Source organism: Bos javanicus, chromosome 21 (assembly GCF_032452875.1).
Source record: "Bos javanicus breed banteng chromosome 21, ARS-OSU_banteng_1.0, whole genome shotgun sequence".
NCBI classification, from domain to species: Eukaryota; Metazoa; Chordata; class Mammalia; order Artiodactyla; family Bovidae; genus Bos; species Bos javanicus.
The window spans coordinates 76,391-93,558 of NC_083888.1; the positions used below are offsets into that span (position 1 = coordinate 76,391).

The 17,168-nt window shown below is 44.8% G+C and overlaps 1 long non-coding RNA gene across 1 annotated transcript; it reads left to right on the forward strand.

The window, feature by feature from the left end:
• Window positions 1-9,723: 9,723 nt before the first annotated feature.
• On the forward strand, window positions 9,724-15,628 carry LOC133234057 (uncharacterized). Its single transcript, XR_009731954.1, has 2 exons — window positions 9,724-10,284; window positions 14,886-15,628. It is a non-coding gene; the product is annotated as an uncharacterized LOC133234057 (long non-coding RNA).
• The last annotated feature ends 1,540 nt before the right edge of the window (window positions 15,629-17,168 follow it).

Genomic DNA, 17,168 nt, shown 5'->3' on the forward strand with positions numbered 1-17,168 from the left:
GCCTGGCCTGTGCTGGGCACAGCAGCTGCAGGGAAGTTTCTGTTCTCAGGGAGCAGACAGCTTTGTGAAAGTAACTATAGGCAGCTCTCATGGCATGGGAAAGCCATGCAGCACATTTTCCATTAGGGATGCCTGGCTACAGGGTGCAGGGCACGCGGTGGGAACAAAACCAAGAATCTACACTGGTCTGCTTGCTGATGGACCTGGCCACGCACTCAGGCCAGCTCTGCATGTGAAACCTGGTTAAAAGCCCAGGGCCCCAGGGCCCCAGGGCCCCAGGGAAGACATCGTGCTGCCTCACTTTTCCGAGTCTAAAACTGGGATGACAAGCTAGGGCTTTTGGTGACAGAGTGTGCAGCTCTAAAGCACATGTTCCAGCTTTCTTGTGTGTTTAGCTTAGGTGTTGTGAGTGCATTGCTGTTTACCCCATAAAATCACATGTACAACACTCTGCTTTGTAACTGGACTTGTATTATCTCTTTTTTCTGTTACCACCCATTTCATGTTAGCTGCATTGTTAGTCAGCTTATAATTAAATTAACCGTGAATCATTTTAGAGGCCTGTGAAGTGGTAACTAGTCCATTTTGTGGTCTTTTGACACTGTTTTTATAATTGGCATCATTGGCTAATTAGCTGATATTTAAAATTCTTTGATGATTTCTCTGTGGTTTCATGCTTGATTTCTTTCCGAGTATTTGGAAAAGAACAGTTCTGGATGTTTTCCTTGCTGTTGGAGTTCTCTGACAGTGTGTCTGCTTTCATCATTGGATTTGATTTCCTGTCTCATCCTGTTGTCTGCTTAGTCGTCATCAATCCAGACCCCCCCCCTCCAGCCCCCGAGGGCCATCTCCCCTCCATCTACCCATCTATCTCCCCTCCACCGTCCCCCCACTTCCTCTGGTCATAGCAGTGCTGTGGTCCACAGCGTGAGTCCCCTTAGTCGGGTTTGTGCTTTGTCTTCATGTCTCATTAAATGGTGTTTTTCCCCCATAGCATTAATTTGAATTGGTGTATCACTATGCAGTTACAGGAGAAGGCAATGGCAATCCACTCCAGTACTCTTGCCTGGAAAATCCCATGGACGGAGGAGCCTGGTAGGATGCAGCCCATGGGGTCACACAGAGTCAGACAGGACTGAAGTGACTTAGCAGCAGCAGCATGCAGTTATAAGCATAATGTAGATGGATCCTAAACTATATATTATGTGTAATTCATAAATGAGATTGTGCTTACATAAAGAAATGATCCTCTTAAGTGTAGAATTAATGGACTTTTAGATACGCAGATGACACCACCCTTATGGCAGAAAGTGAAGAGGAACTAGAAAGCCTCTTAATGAAAGTGAAAAAGGAGAGTGAAACAGTTGGCTTAAAGCTCACCATTCAGAAAACTAAGACCATGGCATCTGGTCCCATCACTTTATGGGAAAAAGATGGGGAAACAGTGTCAGACTTTTTTTTGGGGGGGGGGCTCCAAAATCACGGCAGGTGGTGATTGCAGCCATGAAATTAAAAAGACGCTTACTCCTTAGAAGGAAAGTTAATGACCAACCTGGATAGGTATTAAAAAGCAGAGACATTACTTTGCCAACAAAGGTGCATCTAGTCAAGGCTATGGTTTTTCCATTGGTCAAGTATGGATATGAAAGTTGGACTGTGAAGAAAGCAGAGCGCCGAAGAATTGATGCTTTTGAGCTGTGGTGTTGGAGAAGACTCTTGAGAGTGAGTCCCTTGGACTGCAAGGAGATGCAACCAGTCCATTCTAAAGGAGATCAGTCCTGGGTGTTGATTGGAAGGACTGATGCTAAAGCTGAAACTCCAGTACTTTGGCCACGTCAAGTGAAGAGTTGACTCATTGGAAAAGACTCTGATGCTGAGAGGGATTAGGGGCAGGAGGAGAAGGGGACGACAGAGGATGAGATGGCTGGATGGCATCACCGACTCGATGGACATGAGTTTGGTTGAACTCCGAGAGTTGGTGATGGACAGGGGGGCCTGGCATGCTGCGGTTCAGGGAGTCACAAAGAGTCGGACACGACTTAGCGACTGTACTGAACTGAACTGACACAATATCCTTTCTGTGTTGGTGCTTGTATTTCTGGAAATCTTATCAGCTTTTGCACAGTTAATGTCTATGTTAGACTCATTTAAAAAGTATCATCTATGGTTAATAAAATGTAAAGACTGCACCTGCTATTACGCTAGCTTTCATTCTTACATATTTTCACAGGGAGCTTGCTTTAATGAATTTATTGTGAGAAGTTTTAAATCAAATTCTATGTCAGGATTTTACATTAATGTCCAATAGGTGGTTAGATTTGTTCAATGTTAAACTAGGTATCATGGTAAGTTCCTCATCAGTTAAAATACTAATTTAAAGTATAACATGTTTTTTAATAAGAGAAACTAACTTATAGAGAAATTTGGCTGAGAATAGATAACTGTTAAGGCCCTTTGTTGTACAGAATGCTGTGCTTTAATAAATCATGATGTTGTAATAGAGTGGTATTATTCCTGAGTAATAATTTATAGTGTTTCTCTAGTAAATCTTGAATAGCTTATTTAACTTCTGTGGTCAAAAAAAAAAAAAAAAAAATGTTCTGCTTCCAGTCACATGTTCTCTAAATCTTCATGTCACTTACATGTTTGCCATCATTTTTGCTTTACTGTATTTGCCTCTACAGATTCTTGAAATTTTAGCTTCAAAGTCGCAATAAATCTGGTTTCTCTTCATTTCTTTGCATGAATCCATCAGCCTAGTGATTTAAAGAAGCAGCGTCGAAAGGTAAACTAGTAATTTAGCAGGCCTTTGTTTCTCTGTGAAGTACTAAAGAGTCCTTATTGTTTAACATGAATGAACACTGTGTGGTTATGTCCTGGTGAATAATTGACGTTTTAATGGAAGTAATAAAACTCACCCACCACTTAAAATGTGCTGATGGTTCTGTTGGAAATTGGTCATTCGTTGGGACAATTGTAACAGTTTGCCTTTCTCCCACTTGTTTGCCTTCTCATCATCTCATGCTTGTTTATAATAGACATAGTATTATTTATTATTTTTAAAATGTTTTTTACTTATGTTTTTGGCCATGCTGCACAGCTTATGGGATCTTAGTTCCCCAAGCAGGGATCAGACCAGTGTCCCAGCAGTGAAAGTGCCAAGTCTTAACCTCTGGACCACCATGGAATTTCCGCTTAGTGTTTTCTTATAAGAAATGACTGAATCAGAGCCATAGATGACAGATTTGTGGGAAGCCAATTTAATGATGGTGGGTAGCAGTGTGCAGGAGACTCTGTGCTCTGGGCACATGCTTTCTGAGTCTGTCATCTCATCCCCAGGTGAGGTCCAGGCTGCTTCTATCCCCATTCAGCAGACATAGGTAGACACTGAGGCTTAGCGAGGCCAGGCACCTTGCCCAGGCTCTCACACCCAGCAGCGCCGTGCAGACTGGTCTGATCAGAGTCTGGACACTTAAATGTTGTGCCGTCCAGCCTGCTTTCTTCCAGAGGCTCTCGTGTCCATCACAGCATCCCTGATGGAGGGAGCATCAGGAGGGAGCTCACTGCCTCTTCCCTCGGGTCACTTGGATGAGCTCCTGTTGTTGGAGTCCAGTGCCCCAAGGGATGGCCTTCCTTGTCCCTGTCCTGCTCCCAGCCCATTGACCAAGCACCCCTGGGCCTTCCCACAGGACTGCGGTGGCCGCCCTCCAGTTCAGGCAGCTCAGTGCCCGGGAGTCCTTCTGCTGGGCACAGCAGAGCAGCGCCGTCCCCCTGGGGTTGGTGACCTGGGTGTGCCGCTCGCCTGCTGTGTGGCCTGCTTTGCTCTCCTGTTAAGTGGACACGGCGCTGCCCAACCTGGCCACGTGGGCACCAGTGGGGCAGCTCCCATCCTGGGGGAGGGTGGCCAGGCTGCAGACCCCAGAGGCCTTCCTCAGGAGGAAGGGGCTGGCCTCAGTCCCTGACTTTGAGGCAGGTGTTTGTCTCCACTGAGTCCATAGTCAACCCAGGCGTGTCACTTCCCTGCTCTGTTCGTTGCTGTTTTCTGATTTTTATAGATGCTTATTTTAACTTGAATTTGAGATCGATCCCTGTTCAGTTCCATGTGGATAATTTCTAGCCTTTGTAGCCTTCTATTGTCTAAGGGTTCTTGTTAGACCTCAGGGGAGGGGGCCCAGTTTATCAAGCTGCTGTTAAACGAGTTCATCTGTATTTTGCACTAAGTCACTTTGTTGTCACCAAGCTCCCGTGGGACTGCACGGGATCAGTATTCTTTACAGAATCCCACTAAAAAGGCACAGGTTAGTTGGTTAAAACAACACACTCATTGTTTATAAAAATACATGCCATGAATGTCTCCTAAAACCTCCCCTGGCTTAACCACACACCCAGATGTATCAGTGAGACATGTCTGGACCCTGAGGGGTTAATCTGTTCCCCACACTGTTACCACCACTGTCTTTGTCCTCACATCCAGGACCAGTGGAAAAGCTGGGAGTCCAGGAGAGATCATCTCTTTTTTTTAAAATTAGTTTATTTTTTAGTTGAAAGTTAACTGCTTTACAGAATTTTCTTTTCTGTCAAACCTTAACAAGAATCAGCCATAGGTACCCATATATCTCCTCCCTTTTGAACCTCTCACTCCTCTAGGGTGATACAAGATCATCTCTTAGTGAAGACCCAGGGGTGCTTTATGGAAACCACTGTGAGCGAATGACACTCGAACTGCGTGTAAGTACTTCAGTGGGTAGCCCCGAGTCTGTATGTTACTGAGAAATACGATCCAGGCACATGGTGTTCGTGTGGAGGGGTTAGGTACCTTTTCTGTGTTTCTCTTGTTGTCATGGGTTCCAGTAACCTGCATCATCACCACAAATGATCTTGGGTGGTGGCACAAGCTGTATCTTTTTCTCCTTCAAACAGCAAGGTCTGGTCGGCTTTGCTGAGAGGTTTCATGCTCTAGCTGTGGTGCTTCTGAGCAGCATCTGGCGATGAGCACAGTCCTTTCATCAGGGCAGTTCATGCCATGCAGGGTCCACGGTGCCGGTGTCACTCTGCTGTCCTGCCCGGCAGGGCCATCTGGTCACTGGATTCCAGGGAGGGTGGAGCCCGGCTGCAGGGAGGCTCCCATCCAGGGTCTCTGCATTCAGTCGGATGCTCTCGCTGCCCCATAGCCCTGCTTCTCTTGAACAAGACTGTCCTTTAAGATGGCATTAAGCTACAACAAGGTGGGGGGGGTTTGTACTTGGGGGAAAGCATAGCTAATAGATTTTCAAATAAGTTTCTGGTTATAATGTAATGCCTGTGTGACTGCCATTTTCAAAACAGTCTATTGTTAGCCAATTTGACACTTACCTCACTCCCTCAGCTGCCAGCTTTACGGGAGGAGGTAGGAGATGATAAGACTGCCATCAAATGTGAAACCTCGACCCCCCACCTCGCTGCAGTCCCTTTGGCTGGACCGCCTGCACACGGGGGCGCTGCACATAGCCACCCACGAGGACATCAGGGACACCCACAAGTAAGCGGCCTGTGTGCGCATCATCAGTTTCAGGAGCCCTGTGCCTCTTGTCTTGAAAGAGTTGCAAGGACGATTTTAAAGGAATACCATTGGGTTCAGTGCCTGTGTTTAGTGGTGACCTTCAGGTGCTGGGGAAGAAGAGCTCAGTGACCTCAATGATTTTAGAAAACGTCCTTCTCTACATATTGGCTCTTGTGGTAGCTTTCTTCCTGATATTGGTAGAGGTCTGCCCGGCCCAGGGCACGTTTCTGACAGTGACAACCCCGTGCCTCTCAGGTTCGCTCTTGAGGGTCCCTCCCTTTTCCTCAGGGGTCTCCTCTCAGGAGACTCTGTCCCTTCCTTTGACTGACACTGTCCTCATTGAGACTACCACCTGAGCTCCCGTCCTGAGCCAGGCAGCACTTGATGGAGGACACATGTGGTCACTTGGCCAGCAGACCTGCACGGTGACTGTTGCTCTCCTGCCACGGCTGGGGACAGTCACCCTGCAGGAGGCGGGGGGAACTGCCCAGAGCAGGGGAGCTTGCCTTCTCCTGGAGCATTTTCACCTGCCGAGCAGCGACCCTGATGGAGGGTCAGAGTGCCCTCTGCACCAGCTTTCCTGGAGTCAAGCCCTCCTCGGGTGAGAGCTTGAAGCAGAGAATCTCAACTTCCTGGGGTGGTTGTCTGTGTCTCAGAGCCTGCATTGCTCGTGTGGAGTGTGTTTGGTGAAGGAAACTCCACTCTCTGCTGCAAGGTTGAGGTGCGGGTGTTGCTGGGTGCCCGTTTCTATCAGTAGCTCTTGTGGAGTGGTGTGTGTTTGCACGAGGGTGCCAGTTAAAGGTCCTTTTCTCTCCCTAAAGCTCGACAGGCTCTCAGGACAACCTCAGGAACAACCCCAGCAGCAGAACCAGCAGGCAGGACTCGCTGCACAAAGCCCCAAAGAAAAAGGGCATCAATCAAGTCCTCCATTAGCTGCTTGTTTCGCAAGAAGGAAAAGGGCCAGCCTGAAAACCCCAGCAAGGAGGCATTAGGACCAGGTGGGTGCTTCACCATTCAGAGGGAGGAGGGCCTGCAGGCATGTCCCTTCTGTGTCTCCTCCATTGTCCCCACGAGGCTCCAGTCACTCACACTGGGAGTCCTCCTGGGAGCAGGAGCAGAAGAGGTGTCTGTCTTCTCAATGGGTCTGAGATGATCAGATGAGCTAATGAGTCGATGGATGGATTGATTAGTGAGTGGATGGATGGATGAACAGATGGCTGGCTGGATGGGTGGATGGATGGAGCATGGAATGAATAAAGCAGATGATTGTACTCCAATGCTAGAAACATATTGTACGAAATTGATTGAGCAGGAGCTGGGCAATGATTGTTTCCTCCTAACAGTGACACGTGTTTGGAAACTGACTAAGTGCTCATCAGTGAGGGGTGAAGTACAATCTGTGGACATCCCACAAGGAACAACCTGCCCTGCTTCCTGCCACCTTCTCCATCCCCAGGAGCTCATCAAGGGTTCTGCCCATGCCCCCACCCCACCCCACAGCCACGCAGGTCCTCCTGGGGTCCCCTCATCACACAGGGTTATCATTAGGCCCTCATCTCCCTTGGCTTCATCTCCTTGAAGACAGGGTATGTTCCTGCCTCTTCAGCCACAAATTTGTTGAGTCTTGTTTGTGCTGGGTGTGGGATTTACAGGGTTAAGTAAAGCAGATGTGATCTGGAGCACAGTTAAGTGAGAGAAAAAGGAGCAGGTTATTAAATGTGATCCCTATTATTAATAAATACAACACTGAGATGGATGGTGCATTGATTATATACCGATGCTGTGTGTGCCCCTTCCCAAGCAGGTGCTGCCCCCTCCCGATTTACAGAGGAGGACACGGTGATGGTCACACGGTCAGGGAGTGGTGAGGGCAGGTTCACACCCACGCAGCGGGACCAGGCACTTTGCCAAGCCCCAGCCACCTCTCTGGTGGATGCCACCAGAATGAGATGGTTCTACAGCATGATGATTCAATGGACATGAGTTGGAGCAAATTCCAGGAGATAGTGAAGGACAGGAAAGCCTGGAGTGCTGCAGTCTATGGAGTGACAAAGAGTCGGACACACCTGAGTGGCTGAACTAAAACCTGAGTGTGTGCTAACCTGCTTCAGTCGTGTCTGACACTGGGACCCCAGGGACTGTAGCCCACTAGCTCCTCTGTCCATGGGATTCTCCAGGCAAGAATACTTGAGTGGGTTGCCACGCCCTCCTCCAGGGCATCTTCTCGACCCATGGATCGAACCCACATCTCTTGTTATCTGTTGCATGGGCAGGCAGCATCTTTACCCCTAGCACCACCTGGAAAGCCCCAGTGAACTCTGACAACTAGAAATGCAGAAAATAAGGGCTGCTCCTAAGTTAAACTGGAAGAGCAGCAAGCACAGGTTGTAAAGAGGAAAACACATGATGAGCAACAACAGGGCTGACAGAAACAAGCAGGGATGCTTTCACCCACATAAAGAAAATATCTGTGCCATTCGGAAGAGGAGCCCATCAGCCCTTGGAGGGACAGTTGGAACCACAATGAAAACCGAGGCCATGGTCAGCAGTGCCCACCACACGGCCTGGGTAGCATGGTGTCACTCACGGGGCTTCCTGCATCCCCAGAGATGCTGGCCATAACGTCTCTGAGTGCCAGGCTGGGCAGCGTCCCTGTGTGAGCTAAGGTATCACTGTTCTCCTTTCAGTGCTGCTGTGGGGCCCTCTGTGGGCAGCCACCCTCATCCCCTGCCCTGCCACCCCCTGGGGCCCGGCTGTCCCCCTGGGATCTTTTCAGGGCTTGAGCTTGGGTGTTCCCAGCCCTCTGCCACTCGGGACTGGGATGCGACTCAGGACTTGGCCTTGAGATGTCAAGGAGACCGTGAATCTGTAAGGACACCGCCCTGGGGCCCAAAAGAAAGCAGGAGAGCAAAGCCCCCATGGCGAGGAAGCAGAGCTGTGGAACGTGCCCACAGGCTCCACTGCCTCCTGCACAAGTGCCTCTTCTTTGCCTCTCCTTGGCCTGAAACAGAGCCCAGCTGCTGCTGCTCCGCAGGTGATTCCTAAAGATGTACCTCCTGCAAGAGCTATTGTCCTGCTGCTCTGGGCTGCCTGAATGTGCTCAGGAGCATCAGACAAGTGGAGCTGCCACACCTCATACTTCAGGAGGGGGCCTGATACTGGGGAAGGGTTGGAGGGTGGGGGAGGGTCTGAGGGTGGGGGAGGACCTGATGCTGGACTAGGGTCTAATGCTGGGGGAGGGTCTGATGCTGGGGGAAGGTCTGGTGCTGGACAAGAGCCTGATGCTGGAGGAGGGTCTGGCTGGACTAGGGCCTGATGCTGGGGAAGGGCCTGATGCTGAATGAGGGCCTGACACTGGAGGAGGGTCTGATGCTGGGGGGAAGGTCTGATGATGGTGGACAGCCTGCTCCCAGATGTACACGGAGTTAAGGATAAATCTCTATGAGAAATCTTTTTTTCATACTTCCCTAACCACCTTGCTATGTTCTTTTTAACTTAAGGATAATTTTGTGCAATATCGGTTGATTTCTGCCATACATCAACATAAATTACCCATAGGTGTACGTATGTCCTGTCCCTCTTGAATCTCCCTCCCACCTCCCCTTGCTACATTCTTGTTTCTAAGGATATATGAATAATAAAGACTGTTGACTAAAATAACATGAAAAGCTCCCACACACAAGTGTGCACACACACACTCCCTAATGCATCATTTGGGTCCACGTCAGGGTTGCCCTCGGCACCCGCTGCCCTGGGACCAAAGGTGAGCCTTGACACCTGCACTTTGTTCCCACCCTTGTCCTGCTGCCCGTGCCTCAGCAGCAGAGGGGCCCTGTCCCCGCAGATGCTGAAGTGATGGAGCCTCTTGTCTCCAGAGCCACAGGCATGAACACACCGTCGGTCGTCCTCTGGGGACACCTATGCTTCCACCTTCTAGCCTTTCCATTGTGTCCGTCCATTTCTTTTAACAGAATGTCCGTGTGATGACACAGGCTCCCATTACCAGCTCTGGTCTGTTCTCAGTGAGAGTACAGCTTACCCTCGGCACTCTTTATTGGCCCTGGGAAATTTTGCTTCAGTACTTTGTTGAAAGAAAGCAATAATCCTGTGATAAACATAGTTCAAAAGTAGACTGTACATACTTTGTCACATATTCAGGAAGTTCACAAAAGGTAAATAAAATAGAATTATAACAATGAATTGTACAAGTAAATTAAAGGTGGAACCCACATGTAAAGAGACATGTTGTCTCTGTCTACTGAGATACCAGCTGCATAATTGTTGGGAAGTGTAGTGCAAAATAGCCATTAAAGGAGAAAGTCCTTGGGAAAATGGTGAAGGGCCAGAAGTACTTGGCTTTGCACTACGTACAGAAAGACATCTCCTGCCTTTGGTTATGCTCAGCGCCAAGAGTTAATAATAAATAGGGATGTTACTTGTGAGAGCGGGTTGTGGGAGAAGCCCATGAGTCATTTAGAGCACGCTGTCCTTGAAATGTTTCTACCGATTATGTGTTAACTCCGTATGCGCTCTGCTGGCTGCATACTTTAAGCTCTTTGTTTCTGCTTCTATAAAAAAGCTTGACTGCAGAAATAAACTTGTCAGTATTTGCAAGAGACTGTCCAAGTGTCCTTCTTTCAGATTCGTCGCTTCCAAGTCCCAGGGAGAAAATCCCCAACAAGTGGCGCCATGAACAGGGACTTGAGAGAAAGGCTGAACAAAGCGATGAGCCCCTGCAGAAAGAGGTAAGCAGGATGGGACAACATAGCAGTAAAATTCCTTTCATTTCTATAATGCATCATTTTTTGAAACAAAACGGTGTTAATGTTTCAAGAGATCAGTTGAATGACTGCTATCATATACCAGTGGAACATAAACCATGGTTCCCGGAGGAGGGGACACTTGATCTTGATGTATGGAAAAGGGTTAAAAATATTATTTTGCGAGCGTATCAGCAAGGGTTACATGGTCACTCATATGGGCTATCATAGAACAAATTGAAGGGCATAACGTTGATTTGGAAGTAAAAACTATTCGATCTTTACATGAATATGAGCCTTAAGGAAGAAGATATGCAAGGTGCTTTGAAATATAAGAATGTTATGCTCAATCAGACACAATCCTTAGAAAAACAACTTAGAGACATATATATACAGGATATGTCAAAACTGAAGCCACTTGGAACGGAGGTCATTTCATTCAACGGACAGCCCAAATCTAAGGTTTTTCCTTCTGCTCCGCCTGTAACAGCAATTGCTAACTTTGCTTGTACTAATCATTTCACTCCTCCTCGGGAGATGCCTGCTTGCACTTTCGCTTTCCCAGTGCAATTTAATCAACCTGCCCAAGACCAAAATACTTAGGCTAATCTAGATTTTGGCATGTTGTCTAGCTTTAAGAAAGCATGTACTCTGTATGGACCTACTTCTCCTTACTGTATAGAATTTCTCAGAGGATGGGCTGACTGTTGGATGCCATATGATTTTTTTCAAGTAACAAAGATGGTTTTAAATCCTCAACAATTACTGCAATGGCAAATGTGGGTTAATGATGAGGCCCAACAGCTGATGATTGACAGGCAATCTCATGGTAACCCTGCCAATTTAACCTATGATATACTCACTGGAACAAGAGCCATGGCCGATATGATTGCACAACTAGCTAATATTACCTCTTAGATGTTACATTTCATTAAAGAAACTGCCTGTAGGGCATAAGCAAGGGTTGATAGCACTAACTCTGATGGTTCATTTGTTAAGATTATTCAAGGACATGAAGAGGAATATTCTCAATTTATAGGAAAATTAAAGGATGCAATTGAGAAATCTATTAAGGATGTGACTTTACAAAATACTATTTTAAAACAACTTGCTTTTGAAAATGCTAATGAGGAATGTTGATCCGTGCTCAGACCTATTCGAGAGACTGGCTCTCTTATGGAATATTTGAAAGCATATAAGGATATCAGATCTATGTCCATAGAACAAAATTGGAAACCTTTAATGTACAAAAGGCTGCTAATGCCAAATGTTTTAACTGTGGGAAGCCCAGCCATAAGAAAAAACAATGCCGCATGCCAACACAGGCCAAAAAAAATAATACTACTTCTAATAAGAAGAGAACCCCAGGAGTATGTCCAAGATGTAAAAGGGGATTTCATTGGCTGAATGAATGTCATTCTAAATTTGATAAGGATAGAAACACTTTAAACCCCGGTGCACAGCAAAAACAACAGGGAAACTAGTAAAGGGGCCATCCTCTAGCCCCACTACAAAAGGAGGACCTAGCGTTATGATGCTACAAGCAGCTACATCTAAGAGTGCTTGCATTGATATACCTAGTCCTTATGATATGGAACTAATAGAATTATACAACCCCCACAAAATTCCCACTGGATATTATGGCCCGATTCCACCCCAGGACAATGGGACTGATTTTGGGACGTAGTAGCTACACAATGAGAAGTTTAGTGGTATTGACCGGTGTTGTGGACTAAGATTATGAAGGGGAAATACATGTTATGGTAAATGTTATCAAAACGGAAAATGCATACTTACAAAAAAGGGGAATATTTGGCACAATTATTACTTTTACCATATGCCAAACCAATGAAGACATCTGATAAAGTTCGACAAGGAGGCTTTGGCAATACCAACCTTACTGCTGCACTATCCACCTTACTAAAGGAACATCAGAAACCCATGCTTTCTTTATGCATACGGGGAAAAAAATTCACAGGCATGTTAGATACTGGAGCCGACATTTCAATCATTAGAGCTGCAGAATGGCCCCTCGAATGGGGTAAGGTTATGGCTCCTTCTAGACTATTAGGAATGGATGAAACTGATGCCACACAAACTTTTGTCAGTGCATCCTATTTACAAGTGTATGGCCCTGATCAAATTGTAGCTTATCTTAAACCATATGTTACTAATATCCCAATCAATTTATGGGGACAGGATTTTCTTGAACAAATGAAAGCCACAATTTCTTTAAATGAACCTTTTTAATGGGGGCCATTGAGTTAACAACGCTGCCCCTTGATTGGGAATCTGATACCCCAGTATGGACACCTCAATGGCCCCTAACTAAAGAAAAATTGGCAGCTCTTATGCAATTAGTTAATGAACATTTACAAAAAGCTCATATAGAACCTTCATTTTCCCCATGGAATTCCCTTATTTTTGTAATAAAAAAAGAAATCAGGAAAATGACGAATGTTGATAGATTTAAGAAATGTTAATAATACCACGTCACCTATGGGGCCCTTACAACCCGGATTGCCCTCCCCTTCTATGGTACCAAAAGAATGGTCTGTAGTTATTATTGACTTACAAGACTGCTTTTTTACTATATCTTTGCACCCTAAACATAGAAAACATTTTGCCTTTTCAGTTCCTTCTATAAATCACATGGCTCCTGTTAAAAGATTCCAATGGAAGGTGCTACCTCAGGGAATGATGAACTCCCCTACCATTTGCCAATATCTCATATCTGTTTTATTACAACCCATTAGAGACAAGTATCCTACTGCGTTTATAATTCATTATATGGATGACATACTTCTTTCTATGGAATCTGAATTCTGTTTGCAACAGTTATATAATGAAGTTACTACTACTTTTCAAAATCATGGCCTGCTTGTAGCACCAGATAAAATTCAGTGGAAAGCACCCTTTAATTATTTAGGACATGTTATGGAAGAATCTAAAATCAAACCTCAAAAAACTCAAATTTCTGCGCAATCTCTACACACGCTGAATGATTTTCAAAAATTGCTAGGAGATATTAATTGGCTGTGGCATCTGTTGGCATCCCCACCTATGCCTTACAAAATCTATTTAAAATTTTAGAGGGATCTCCCGACCATAATAGCCCTAGGCAGCTAACAAAAGAGGCCAAAGAAGAACTGGCCTTAATGGAGAAATGCATTCAACAATCTTTTTTCAACTCGGCTAGATTATGATCAACCAGTTTCTTTATATATATTCCCTACTGAACATTCGCCCACTGCAATTATAGCTCAGCATAGCCCAATAGAATGTGTATATTTACAAACTAAACAGTCTTAAAAAATTGTAGAATATATTGAGAAAATAGGGCACTTAATTGTGTCAGGAAGAAGCCATGTACAAACTTGGACTGGATTTGATCCATATGCAATACACGTTCCCTTGACAAAACAGGAATTGCAAATTGCCTTCCAGTATAACCTGACCATGCAAATGGCATTAAGTGATTTTCAGAATGTTATCTCATTTCATCTGCCGAAAGGAAAATTATGGGACTTTCTACAATGTACTAAATTCATTGTAACTAATATCATTGCATCCCAGCCTATTATCAATGCACCCACCTATTTCATTGATGGCAACAAGAAAGGCAGAGCAGGGATTGTCAGCCCTGATATCAAAGAGAAATTACCCAACACCTATTCTTCAATACAAAGAGTTGAATTATATGCTTTATATGCTCTTTTGTCGCTTCAACCATTATCCTTCAACATATATACTGATTCCAAATACCTTGCTTCCCTTTTTCCTGATTTTGTTACCGCCTTTTTATACAACCTAGATGAAGAATTATATACTCTCTTTTCACAGACTCAAGCTTTAATTCGCTCACATACAGAACCTTTCTTTATTGCACATATATGTGCTCATTCAGGTTTACCTGGCCCTCTGGTCACAAGAAATGATGCTGTTGACAGGCTCATAGCTCCCATTTTTACATCTGCCAATGATGAACATGCTAATCTTCATACCAATGCTAACAGATTGCAGTCTAAATACCATATTCCTCTCACTGAAACACGACATATTATTAAAACCTGTGTTGTCTGCACCCCTCTGCACTTATGAACTACAATTTCAGGAGTTAATCACCAGGGGCAACAACCTAATTCCCTTTAGCAATCTGACTTCACTCACTGCTCCTTAAAGAAAATTTTCTTTACTTTTTGTCTCAATAGATATATTTTCCAACTTTATCTGGACAGTACCTGTCTCTTCAGAATCCAATAAACACGCCATTCCCACACTCTTACTCACCTTCCCCATTATGGGGATTCCTTCTGTCTTGAAAACAGACAATGGACCTGCATTCACCTCGCATTCATTTCATTCATTTTTATCAGAATGGAACATAACACACATTACAGGAATACCCTATAATCCTCAGGGCCAAGCCATTATTGAAAGAGCCCATCGCACCCTAAAACTCATTTATGTAAACAGAAAGGGGGAATATGGAAGAGGAGATACACCAATATAGTATAAGCAATTTAATCAGTGGCTGCCAGGAATCTTACGACTCCTAGGCAAGGGTTATGGTCTTGTCATTGCAGATGGAGAGCAAATCTGGGTTCCCCTTCACCATGTCTGCTACCGAGAAGGACCCCAAGACTGGACTCCCTCGGGAAGTGACGAAGTTGACGCAAAGGGTCTCATCAATGACCCTGGAGGAGCCAATGAGGAAATGCCATCTGAATCCTTACCCGACATGGGCTCAAATGAAAACATGACTTATCAGGCTGAGCGGACACTGAAGAGTACTGGAACTCCTATGACTCCAGATAAGCTATTTCTGGCAATGTAAACTGTTCTGAAGGGCAGGAGGAACATCATAATTGCTCCTGGTTTAATAGATCAAGCATTGGAGGCTTTCATAAATCTAAGACAAGTTTCTTGACTGATAAGGACATATTGCTGAATTGGTATAATGGGGGCTTATCACCCCCACGACCCAGGATTGTCATCCCCATTGTGGGGCCAGAGCAATGGCACATTTGGAAAATTCCAGCAGCCTTAGAGCACTTCACTAGTGTTTATGGGACTATGGGTGTGTTTCGTCCTTCTAATTATACCTTCCTATCTAATAGTACTGGCTATATTCAATCATGTGTTCACCTTCCATACTTGTTTATTGTAGGGCATTTTGATATTGACTTATCAGCCAAGATTGTCAATTGTACTGCATGTGCATTGTATACCTGCCTTAATCACACCATTTCATATCACAATGCTAGCATTGTGCCAGTTAAACAAAGATCTGAGTTATGGCTTCCCGTAAACTTAATTGATCCTTGGACTGATTCTATATTTCTTTCTGTATTGTTGAAAACTAGGCTTAGGCGATCTAAGCATATCATTGGGTGGATTATTGCAGGCATCTTAAACCTTAACTCCATTGTGACTGTAGGAACTTTGTCTGGTATGGCTTTACGTAATTCTATACAAAATCATGATTTTATCACTGCTTGGCACAAAGACTCTCATGATCTGTGGACTTGACAAGCTCAAATAGATCAGCAATTACAAACATGAATTAATGAGTTACAAACTGTGGTTATCTACTTAGGAGATCAAATGCAGCAACTGACTTTCCAAACACATATACGCTGTCACTGGAATTTTACTTCTTTTTGTCTGACTAACATGCCCTATAATAGCACTGAATATCCTTGGAATAAGGTTAAGGCGCATTTGCAGGATCTCACAAGTAACTAAAGTTTAGACATCAATTTGTTGAAACAACAACTTGCCAATTTTCAAGTTAGGGTACCTAGAGAATTGTATAGCACTCAATTCTATGATACTTTAACCAAAACCCTATCGTCTCTAGACCCTAGAGCTTGGCTTTCAGGAAGCAATATTTTTATATGTGTATTAATCACCCTGCTCTTTTTGTCCTTGATTATGGGATATAGAAGTCTCTACTCAAGACTCCATGCCTCCCACAATGGAGTCCAACTAGCTGCCGCTGTGCTTAATTTAAAAACAAAAGGAGGATATGTTGGGAAGCGTAGTGCAAAATAGCCATAAAAGGAGAAAGTCCTTGGGAAAATGGTGAAGGGCCAGAAGTACTCGGCTTTGTACTACGGACAGAAAGACATCTCCTGCCTTTGGTTATGCTCAGTGCCAAGAGTTAATAATAAATAGGGATGTTACTTGTGAGAGCGGGTTGTGGGAGAAGCCCATGAGTCATTTAGAGCATGCTGTCCTTGAAATGTTTCTACTGATTATGTGTTAACTCCGTATGCGCTCTGCTGGCCGCATACTTTAAGCTCTTTGTTTCTGCTTCTATAAAAAAGCTTGACTGCAGAAACAAACTTGACAGTCTTTGCAAGAGACTATCCAAGTGTCCTTTCGGGTTCATCGCTTTCAAGTCCCGGGGAGAAAATCCCCAACAATAATAAATATCGCACCATGACCTGAATATATCTCTTGATGGCTTTTTTAATGTGCCGCTGAAAAAGTTAGTTATATTTTCACTTATACAATCCAGAATGGCTATGTCATCACAATCTAAAAATGTACACATAGGTCCATTCTTTAAACATGTTTACAAACAGGTAAAAAGATGATTTACATAAAAATAAGGCCTTTGTCAGAGCTGCACTACCCTGTCTGTCTCAGAAGTGGCACCTTCACTGTCCAGCTCCATGGCTCCGCAGCAGGTGCAGGGCATTGCAATTGGTTCCCGAAGAGTCTCTCTGGAGAGGAGGCATCCGGGTCCCCAGAGAATAGGTTATGGGAGAGATTTTCATCATCTTCTAGTCATCCTTTCAGCCCAAATTTCATTAGAAGCTCACATTTGACAACCAGTATGTTTAAATCACTTCACACTG